This window comes from Pelodiscus sinensis, chromosome 2 (genome assembly GCF_052426305.1).
Source record: "Pelodiscus sinensis isolate ZL-2025 chromosome 2, ASM5242630v1, whole genome shotgun sequence".
NCBI lineage: Eukaryota > Metazoa > Chordata > Testudines > Trionychidae > Pelodiscus > Pelodiscus sinensis.
Window position 1 is genome coordinate 248,904,411 of NC_143053.1, and position 10,931 is coordinate 248,915,341.

General features: G+C 44.2%; 1 protein-coding gene across 1 annotated transcript in view; it reads right to left on the reverse strand.

The window, feature by feature from the left end:
• Window positions 1-9,081, reverse strand: part of LOC102452890 (sodium channel protein type 5 subunit alpha-like) — a 341,521-nt gene extending 332,440 nt beyond the window's left edge. Inside the window, exon 1 of the mRNA XM_089776791.1 lies at window positions 8,578-9,081. The gene's annotated coding sequence lies outside the window, so the exon portion shown is untranslated. The remainder of the gene's footprint in view (window positions 1-8,577) is intronic.
• Window positions 9,082-10,931: the final 1,850 nt, after the last annotated feature.

Below are 10,931 nucleotides of genomic sequence, written 5' to 3' on the forward strand. Positions count from 1 at the left end.
GAGCATTTCCCTAGAAGTGCAAAAGGAGAGAGGCACATGGTGGATCTGCAATCCATGCAGATACACATAGTAGGGAAGCAGTGGTGCCCAGCCTGCAATAGCAGCTGCAGAGTTTGGCATTGACCGGAGCAGAGGGGTCTTTTCCACATGCATGTGGCTGAGAGCAGAGTCTGCATCCTTGGGCTATGCACTCACTTCTGGAATTTCACACCCCATGTGATGACGAATTTAAAAAGTCATTATCAGTCATGGCAAAGGAGGGACTGAGGGAATGAAATGAAGCTTTACAACAGGAATGCAGCTAAAGGGATACAGTGTATCATCATCTCACTAAAGGGGGACTCATCCAGTGAAACAGAAATATCCTCCAAAAATGTTCCTAGGGCAGGAGTGAGGAGAAGACTGTCAGTCTCAATAGGCCTAATGCTGAACCAACCCTAAAGGCTTTAAATATTTCTTCCTAATCTTGATAAATATACAGCCCTTCAGAATACCACTTGCAATAGAGATAGAGATTCTTAGCCCAGCAACTCCCAACAAACCAACAGCATTGGGCTGCCTTTTAAAAATATTATCAGCATATGTGCATACCACTCCATTCCTCTGCCCTGTCCAGCCAGCTCTTGTGCTTCTGTGAGCATCAAAGCAATGAAAGGTACAAAAGCCCTGTTCTCCTATGCCTACACTGCAAGTTTTTTTGGCAGAAAATATGCTAATAAGGGACTCACTGGCATAAGTTATGATCTCATTAGCATATTTTGTGCCAATCCGTTTTTGCGCTGGGTTTTTTGCGCAAAAACAAGCAGTGTGGATATTTTCTTATTGCACAAAAACCCCTTTTTTCTACAAGATCTTTATGCCCCCAAAAAAGGAGGTATCCCTTATCCCTCGTGAAATGACATTTACAAGATCTTTCGAAAAAGGCTTTATTTTTCAAAAGATCAACCTCTAGACTGCCGCTTTTCTCCAACAAAGCTCCATGCCGAAAAAAAGCGGCAGCCATTTTTATGCTAATAAAGCATGGGATAGTTAAATCCCCACTTCATTAGCAATTTCGATACGTCTAATTTACATCCCTTTCCTGAAAAAAGGATGTAGTCTAGACGTACCCTAACAGATTCCAGCAATACATGATCCAATAAACAACACATCACATAATTTATCTAAAAATATTTTTAAAAATTACAAATCACAGGAAGAAGAATAAAGTTTCAGAAATGGAGTGCCTGATCTACACAAGTCAAGAAGAATCTCTTTGTTGTTTCCACTAGGCTTTGGATCAACCATTTACAATAATTTTGACAGCATTCTGAAAAACTTCAGGTATATTATGCCCTTTATTATGAAGCTACTGAATGGGATTTATACGCTGTGATATGCGGGAGTTAACTGTTCATAGTGATTTTAGTTCATATGTGCAGCCTCACTCAGGGGCTGAGTTTGATCTCACTTACTTCAGTCTCACAACACTAGGTTTTTACAGGATGACCACATGGGGAAGTGCTCTAGATTTGCCATGGTGTGAGGCACAAAAAACACATCTAAAAGTGTTGGTTTCACTTTTTGAATATCACATTAGCTCACTGATCAAATAACACCAGAGCTGATTTCTAAAACAAGATCTTTCAAACTTTTCAGGTAAAATCTCACATTCAGCCACTCACTCTATCCTCAGCAGGACATCAGCATTACTTTTTTGCCACTCCCCATGTCACTTCAAAGGAGACAGTGTAGTAAATGAAAGTGTTTTGGAGAGTCTTTCTGGAATCCGAGGAGAAATTGTTGGAAATAATCCAGTAAACCAGAGAATCCCAGAAGGATCTTGGCTCTGTTTATGATAGAGCAAACAGGTTGAAAGTTTTTAACTTAGCATCCTTTGAGACAAGCAAAAAGGTGTGAAATGTAGCTGAAAGGTGAATGATTCTTTCAGTAAATAGAACAATACTTGATTACAGATTAGAGTATTTAATAGTGCATCAAAGGAACAGTGGGAGGGAAATAAACATTGCATTTACCAGTTCCATTTATGGTTACATTTTCATAACCATGATTTATAATCCACCAAAAAGAATCTGAGAGCACTTTGGTACTCCAGTAAGTAACAGTAGTTAGCGGTATTTCTTCCCAATTGTTTGGAGGCCACTTGGTTGTTTAAAAGCTTTCTTTGTGCTGTAAAGCTTATATGTATTGCATATAAAATTAAATTATATACCCCTAGCTCAACTTTGTCTTATTAGGGAAAGGAAAAGAACATAACACTCTTTAGAATGTACCATGAATCTCTCTCTAGAGATCTATTTTTGCTATACAGCACTTAGGTCCAGACCCAAGCCTACTGACATCAACAAGAAACCGTCCACTGACTGCAATGTGTTTTTGGTCAGCCCTTATATACTACAGTCATTGGTTTTACTGAAAAACATAACATATTTGTATTATAGTAGTGCCTACTAAAGAAAAGGTATGGGGGGGGGAGAGATTTTTTGGTTCTCTCTTCCATTCTCTCAGCTTGCTGTAGGTGATTTCTTTTTTTAAGTTAAGATGGGTGGTTTCATAACATCATTTACTGTTCTCTCTTTAACAGGCTGTCTGTTGAGAAAGTTTTAAAAAACTAAACCCACTAAAAATCAGGAAAGCAGTTTATGCGCCATATGTAATTACATGCTATATTTTAATCTTAGTACATTATCTTTCAACTTATATCTGGTTTCAAAAGAAGGGAAAACATTTTCTAAAATTAATCTCTAAGGAGTCTTGTAAATAATTTTTGTGGAAGTATTTTAAATACACAACTCTTTCTTGGAAACTTTTACAGAATAATTAATTATTTGAGACAAAGAATATGACTAAATCTGATATATTTGGACATTACAACACAAAAGTACCCCGAAACTGGAAGCCTTTAGGCTAAATTCTGTTTTCAGTTACACTAGTGTAAATACAGTTTAGTTTCACTGAAGTTAAAGGAATTAATCTGCATTTATACTAATGGAACAAGGAGCAGAATTTTACCATTAGCTTTGGAAATTTAGGAACAAAAACTGCATAAGAACTTAAAAGATCTGGCTTGTGAAGAACATCCTTCACCCCTGGTAATTGTATGGAATATTAGAACATGTAAAGTGGTTATTTCCCCCATCAATATACATAGATGCACTAACTCTCATATTCATGTGAATGCATCAGTTGGAGATTAAACCTTTCAATGCGAAATACTGTTGACAAGAAAGAAAGATCATTCAATTATTTGATGTTCTTCCCATATCCTTGTATTAGTAAAATATTATGTGCACCAATTGTAGCAGATCTTACCAGCCAATCCAACAGCATCAGAGTAGTGCATTGTTCTACCATGTTTGAAACTTAAAATCAGATCTTCACTCTGTGCTGGCAATGTAATGGAAGCAATATGCTTAGCCGCTAGGAGGCAGAGAGAGCCTCTGTAGCATTCTCTATATTAATATGGGAAGTACTCACATCCAGCTATCCTCTGCGGGAAGGGCAAGACAATCCCTGTAACATGAGAACCACAGCAGGATGGGAACTGGGGTAAAGACACAAACATGGTGAGCTTTGGGATTATCACAGGGACCAAGAGAACTCTTTATTTAGTGTGTGGGAGGACATAGTTATCTTAAACTTACACAGTATTTTAAAACTTATACACACTATTCTATAGTTTTTACAAAGTCCTCATAAACACTGTCAATGTCATTGAAAATAATACTATTGGTACATAAAGCTGCCTTCCCCTAAGCACCCATCTTCATTAAAACAACATAATTATCCTCTTATAACAAGGCAGGTATTTTAAAGCGGCTGTAGTGTGATTTTTTTAAAATTGTACATTATGTAATCACCTCTAAATATCAGATTTTAGAATATACTAAATGGACAGGCACTCACCACATTATGATCCTTACATGATGTGTTCTAAAGCTGACTTCTTGTAAAACTGGAATAATTTTTGTCCTGAATAATTGTTACCACAACTCCACCAAGTGAATGAGATTTGCAAGGCTTGCTTTCACTATGGGAAATAGGAATCTAACATTTCTGATCCTACCACTTTTTCAACTAATAATCTATAGAGAACAGATTAAATTTAAAGTTTTCCATATATTTGCATAGATAAACTTTGCACTTGTTTACATTCTAGGTTGTTTTCATCTGAAACTCACAAAGATTATTTTAAACAGGTTTATATTTTACATGAGTCTATTCCTCAATGTGAGTGAAATTCACCGTAGTACAGTAAACACAGGTATTATTCTAAGGATTTAAGTGCTGCATAAGACTTGTGCTGACCCTCTGGGCAGGGGTGAATTTCATCCTGTAAATTTTGCAGAAATTATATTTTTCAAATATATATTATTTTTCTGGTTACTTAGAACTGATTCAGGACCTGATCCTGCAAGCCTTGAGACAACAAGGGTTTGACAATTGGAATGCTTATAGAACTGGACTCCCAGACAGCATTTTATAAACAAGAGTAATTTTTGCATATGTAGGCACCAGGTTTCAAAAATGGACTTTTATCTGGATAACAAGAACATTATCTTACAATAATGAATAAAAACAGGACTTTTCTGTTTCTCACGCATGGGTATAGAAAGAAACTTTCCTAGGGGAGGGGAGGCGGTAAATTATTCTATAACCACCTATTGCATGGGTGTTTTAAACCTTCATCTGAAATACCTGAAGCTAACAGGGACAGCATGCAGAACTACATGGACCACTGGTCCTGTCCGGTCTGGTAATTCCAAAGACTCTTTTGAAGTGCTGAGCACTTCTGAACATTAGATACTTTATGGGCACCTAACACTTGATTTAGGTATCTAACTTTAAGCACCCAAATTTGAACATTTATTACTATTTTTAAAATGTTCCATATTAATGTGGCATGAAATTATAAAGTTAGTTAAAGCACATTCTGTTGATAACTGTCAAATTATAATCTGGATTTAGAGTATTATTACAACTATATGTTTCTGTAAATTACGGGGAGACTTATGTAACATGGTATGTAGCGCTGCTGTAGTTCAGGGCATGTTAGCATTAACAGTATAAACCCCTTTGGAGAAGCTTATGAGTGAACTGGAAAAGTTCAGTTTGATCTGAAAAATTATGTAGTATTTCAGCAGAGAAACACTGTTTGTATGATTGTTACATTTAATAATTATTTTTAAAGTTTGGCCAGTTTTAGATGAGGAGGGGAATAGGCAAGAAGGGTGTCATTTCAATGTTACTACAGAATTTCTAAATGTGTCAATGTAAAGTAATTATTTAGTTGGTGCTATTTTATTACTTCCTGACAGGCACTTCTACATTTAAAAAGCTTGTGACAGATAGGAATTATCAGGTATACAGTTCCACCTCCCCTCCCCCACCCCTAAAATGAGACATGAGAAGTAGCACACGGAAGGATCTTAATCCCATGCATGACTGCATATGGTCAGGCATGACCTAGTACTAAAGAATTTCACCTCAGTATCTGCAATATTCTACTTGATCCCTGTAGTAAGTAGAAGGAAATACCAAGGCAACATTATTTATCATAGGAAAAATAAGATACATTTGTAAGAGTGACCAAGAAATTGTACCAACCCCTAAAGGTAACCACTTCCTATGCATTGACACTAATGGACCTCACATGTCAAACTAACATATCACCTGGGTTGATTCTATGTCACAAATATTAGAAGAAGGCAAGAGAGATTAGGCACATTCCAGAGCTGCAAGAGTTTTCTTCTCCTCATTACTAGTGACTCTAATTACTTAGAAAAAAAGAGAAATGAGATAAATCCTGTAGAGCCAGAAATGTGACCTGATTTCCATCCTCATTTAGAAACTGTTACTTTGCAAGATAAGCCTAAAGAGACACTCTTAGGTCAAAGTACACCCAGACTTTTAGTTTTGGATGAAAAAAAAAGAAAAGCACAGATTACAGGGGTCAGTTTGTGCTAGAATTCAGGTACACTGTGTATTTACTCCCAGCAAGAGAACCAGAACTGAGAACTAGGAAGCCTTCTGGCCAAAGCTCAGAACTAAGTGTGCAGATATGTGGTTTCAATTCCTGGTGATGCCACAAACTTCCTGGCTATTAGCAAGGATGGACAAGAATGGTGTCTATATCCTCTGTTTTTCAAAAGATGAGAATGAGTGATAGGGAGTGGATTGATTGAATGCGTTACCGGGAATGGATCACTTGATTACTGTCAGAAGATAGGCAACAGGGAATTAATCACTTGGACACTGTCAGAAGGCAGGATACTAGGCTGATGGACCTTTGGTCTGACCCAGTATGACTGTTCTTATGTGACTGCTAGTAAATTATTTAAACTCAGTTTTCCTTTCTGTGAAATAGGGATGGCAATACTTCCCTAGGGTTGTTGCATGCCTGAAACCAGTGGAACTACTTGTGGAGAAAAACATTTCTCCATGTGAAAAAAGGAGTGTGCATCTGAACTGTATGTTTGTAAAGTACTTTGAGATCCTCAGATGTAAGGTGCTATAGAAAAACAAAACTGTATCATTAATAACCAACCTTTCTAGAATACTGCACCACTTTCAGGAGTCTAATTTGTACTGTGCATCCCCAAGTTTCAAAATCAGACATAAAAATACAAAATTCTCATGACACACTATCACTGAAAGAATGTTTACTTTCTGATTTTTACCATATAATTATAAAATAAATCATTTGGAATATAAATATTGTATGTACATTTCAGTGTATAATATATAGAGCACTTTAAACAAGTCACTCTCTGTATGAAATTTTAGTTATACCAATTTTGCAAGTGCTTTTTATGTAGATCATTGTAAAACTCAGTAAATATTTAAATGACAATGTACCCCCTGAAAGAACTCTGAATACCCCCAGGGGCTATTCATATTCCTGGTTGAAAACCAGTGCCTAAGAGTAAACATAGAGAGAAACATACATCACAGATTAGATCCCCCTCATGTATGATGAGTTCATTGTCATATTTGTATAAGAATATTGCTAGATTTAACTTTGGTCACGTAAGAAGAATTACATAGACTCCACTTCTTAAGGCTGAAACCTTTTGACATGTAAATCTAAAAATACCACAACTTGTACCACAGGCCAACATTAAAATTATTTAATCACTGAGCTACTTTGCCTACAGAAATTGGATTTTTTTCTAAACAGCTATATTTCTGTGTGTTTCTTTCTCCTGCACTTGCCATCTGATAAGGCTATGCACACAGAGGCTATCTCCAAACCAGCAGATTCCATCTCATCCTGACATTGGTCCTCCCCAACTTTATGGGAGCCAGATAGTATAATATTTCTTGGCAATTACATGCCCCCAAAACAGCACTCTCCTCTCATGCCATTAAAATAAGTGGTCGGCACTCAGCAGCTCTGACCTTTTACAGTCTCCGCCACCAAAAGCTTATAGGATTCTGCCACTTCCATCTGCGTCTCCACCTGCCTTGCTTTCCCAGGCCAAAAGCAAAAGATCAAATAGACTGTCCATGTTTAAAAACACATGCCAATTTCCTCTGGCTGCCACCTTTCAGTTCAAATCACATAGAAAGAATTCGGAATTCACCTCTCCAAAACATATAAATCCTGGGAAATGACACTAAAACGAATTTCAGCACCTTGGACAGGACATTTTCCCCCCCAAAATAAATAAATAACACTTTAAAATCTGCAAATCAGCCTGAAAACGTTGACACTGGACACCAGCCTATTGGACACATCCGCGGACTGGTTTATTTTTAGTATTGATAAATCCTTTTTGGATCGCACCCAGTGTTTAGTTCACAAGATGCCCTGTCTTTCGGGAGAGTTACTCATTGCCAAACTGGTAAAAACGAATTGCGTTTCCTAGCCCTTAACACACTTCTCCCCTCTTGGCTAAAAACCCCCAAATGCCACCAAACTCAACAGGAAAGGTTAAGATCAAGCACCACAAATCACCTTTATTCAGCCTTTCGAAGCAAAACCAGACCTGTTGCTCTGTGCGTGCCTGTGTGATTGTAAAAGCTCAACTGAACCCTCCCGTCCAAATCCTCATGAAAAATCCGATTTAGTCCCATTGCAGCTCCATTTCGGGTGCGCAGATTTTTGGCTTTAATTCTGTTTTTCTTCTCTCGCGCGGTGCCCTAGGACGTCACCGTCTCCCTCCCAGATGTCTTGAGAAAAGCTCCTTCGGATATCCCCGTGCTTTTATTGTCATATTATTACTGTTAGCCAAGCAGAGATCTCAATGCGGACCGGTACCCTTTACATATGATTTAAATGTGAGTGTGTTGCAAACTGCGTCGGGAGACATGGGATCTCCCCCGCTAACTTTTTGACAAATAAGATCAACACCCGGCTTATTCTTACTCCAAACAAGTCTATATACCTCTCCCCCCCCCCCCCCACCGGTGCCTTCACTATATATTTTTAATTCTAAATCACTGCCCCCTCCCACGCCCCAACTATTTATTTTCTGACCAACTGGCTCCAACATCACTTTCTCCACATCTGTTCTGCTGTTTGCTCTCGTCAAGGAGCTTTTCGAGCGGGAGGGAACGCACAGGATCACTTACTAAAAAGTCACTCGCCAGAGGGGCCACGCCGCGGCTCTCACACCCCAGCATCAGCGTGGCTGGGACCACAACTTCTCCTTCTCCCCAGTCCGCAGCCGAACTCGCCAGCCCGGCAGGGCGCGAGGGGCACAGGGCAGCAGCCAGGAGCGAGGGGCGCTCAGGGGGTTTCCCGGTGTCTCTTGCTGGCACCCATCCACCAAGAGGGGCAGAGGAGGCTCACGCCCACGGTGCAGCTTCCCGCTGCTCGGCGCGGTCCGAAAGGCGCTGGTTTGTCGCTGCCGCCGCCCAAAGGAACCAGAGCCACTCACATGGTTTTTATTCCCGGGGTCACTGCATTGTATCCACCGAGTTTTACGCCCAGCTTAGGAACTGCCCAGGGGGGCGAAACTCCAGCTCATTGCGCCGGCTCTTGCCCCTGGGCGCTGGAGCGATTCCTCCCCATCCCGGACGGCGCGCGCGCCAGAGGCAGCATGGTTCCCTCGCGCCCTGCCCGAGTGTGGGGACGCCCAGCGCCCAGCCGAAGGGAGGCGTTCGCAGGCACCGCCCCTCCCGCCCGAGCGGCACAGCCCCCGCCGCGCTCCAGCAGCGAGCGCCGGACTCTCGGAGCGCTCCCCGCGGGCGCCAGCGCGACCGGGCAGCGCCCCCTGCTGGACGCCAGCCGCGTCTCACGGGGCAACGGGCCGGGGCGCCTGTCCGGGACAGGCGGGGTGTGCGCAGCCAGGGTGGGGGCGGTCAGAGCAGGAATAGGAGGGAGAGGGGGGGTGGTGGGGTAGCAGCAAGGGGCAGAGCGGGAAGGGGAGAGGAGGGAATGGCAGGGCAGTAGTGAGGGGGGAGGAAGGGGAGAGGAGGGAATGGCAGGGCAGTAGTGAGGGGGGAGGGTAGGAAGGGGAGAGTAGGGAATGGCAGGGCAGTAGTGAGGGGGGGGGGGGAGGGTAGGAAGGGGAGAGGAGGGAATGGCAGGGCAGTAGGGAGGGGGGAGGGTAGGAAGGGGAGAGTAGGGAATGGCAGGGCAGTAGTGAGAGGGAGGGTGGGAAGGGGAGAGGAGGGAATGGCAGGGCAGTAGTGAGGGGGGAGGGTAGGAAGGGGAGAGTAGGGAATGGCAGGGCAGTAGGGAGGGGGGAGGGTAGGAAGGGGAGAGGAGGGAATGGCAGGGCAGTAGGGAGGGGGGAGGGTAGGAAGGGGAGAGGAGGGAATGGCAGGGCAGTAGTGAGGGGGGAGGGTAGGAAGGGGAGAGGAGGGAATGGCAGGGCAGTAGTGAGAGAGGAGGGTGGGAAGGGGAGAGGAGGGAATGGCAGGGCAGTAGTGAGGGGGGGAGGAGGGGAGAGGAGGGAATGGCAGGGCAGTAGTGAGGGGGAGGGTAGGAAGGGGAGAGTAGGGAATGGCAGGGCAGTAGGGAGGGGGGAGGGTAGGAAGGGGAGAGTAGGGAATGGCAGGGCAGTAGTGAGAGAGGAGGGTGGGAAGGGGAGAGGAGGGAATGGCAGGGCAGTAGTGAGGGGGGAGGAGGGGGGAATGGCAGGGCAGTAGTGAGGGGGAGGGTAGGAAGGGGAGAGTAGGGAATGGCAGGGCAGTAGGGAGGGGGGGGGAGGGAGAGGAAGGGGAGAGGAGGGAATGGCAGGGCAGTAGGGAGGGGGGGGGAGGGTAGGAAGGGGAGAGGAGGGAATGGCAGGGCAGTAGGGAGGGGGGAGGGTAGGAAGGGGAGAGGTGGGAATGGCAGGGCAGTAGTGAGGGGGGAGGGTAGGATGGGGAGAGGAGGGAATGGCAGGGCAGTAGGGAGGGGGGAGGGTAGGAAGGGGAGAGGAGGGAATGGCAGGGCAGTAGGGAGGGGGGAGGGTAGGAAGGGGAGAGGAGGGAATGGCAGGGCAGTAGGGAGGGGGGAGGGTAGGAAGGGGAGAGGAGGGAATGGCAGGGCAGTAGGGAGGGGGGAGGGTAGGAAGGGGAGAGGAGGGAATGGCAGGGCAGTAGGGAGGGGGGAGGGTGGGAAGGGGAGAGGAGGGAATGGCAGGGCAGTAGGGAGGGGGAGGGTAGGAAGGGGAGAGGAGGGAATGGCAGGGCAGTAGTGGGGGGGAGGGTAGAAGGGGAGAGGAGGGAATGGCAGGGCAGTAGTGAGGGGGGAAGGGGAGAGGAGGGAATGGCAGGGCAGTAGTGAGGGGGAGGGTAGGAAGGGGAGAGGAGGGAATGGCAGGGCAGTAGTGAGGGGGGAGGGTAGGATGGGGAGAGGAGGGAATGGCAGGGCAGTAGGGGATGGGGGCAGAGGGTGGGGGAGGAGGAGGGGAGGGGAGAGGAGGGAATGGCAGGGCAGTAGTGAGGGGGAGGGTAGGAAGGGGAGAGGAGGGAATGGCAGGGCAGTAGTGAGG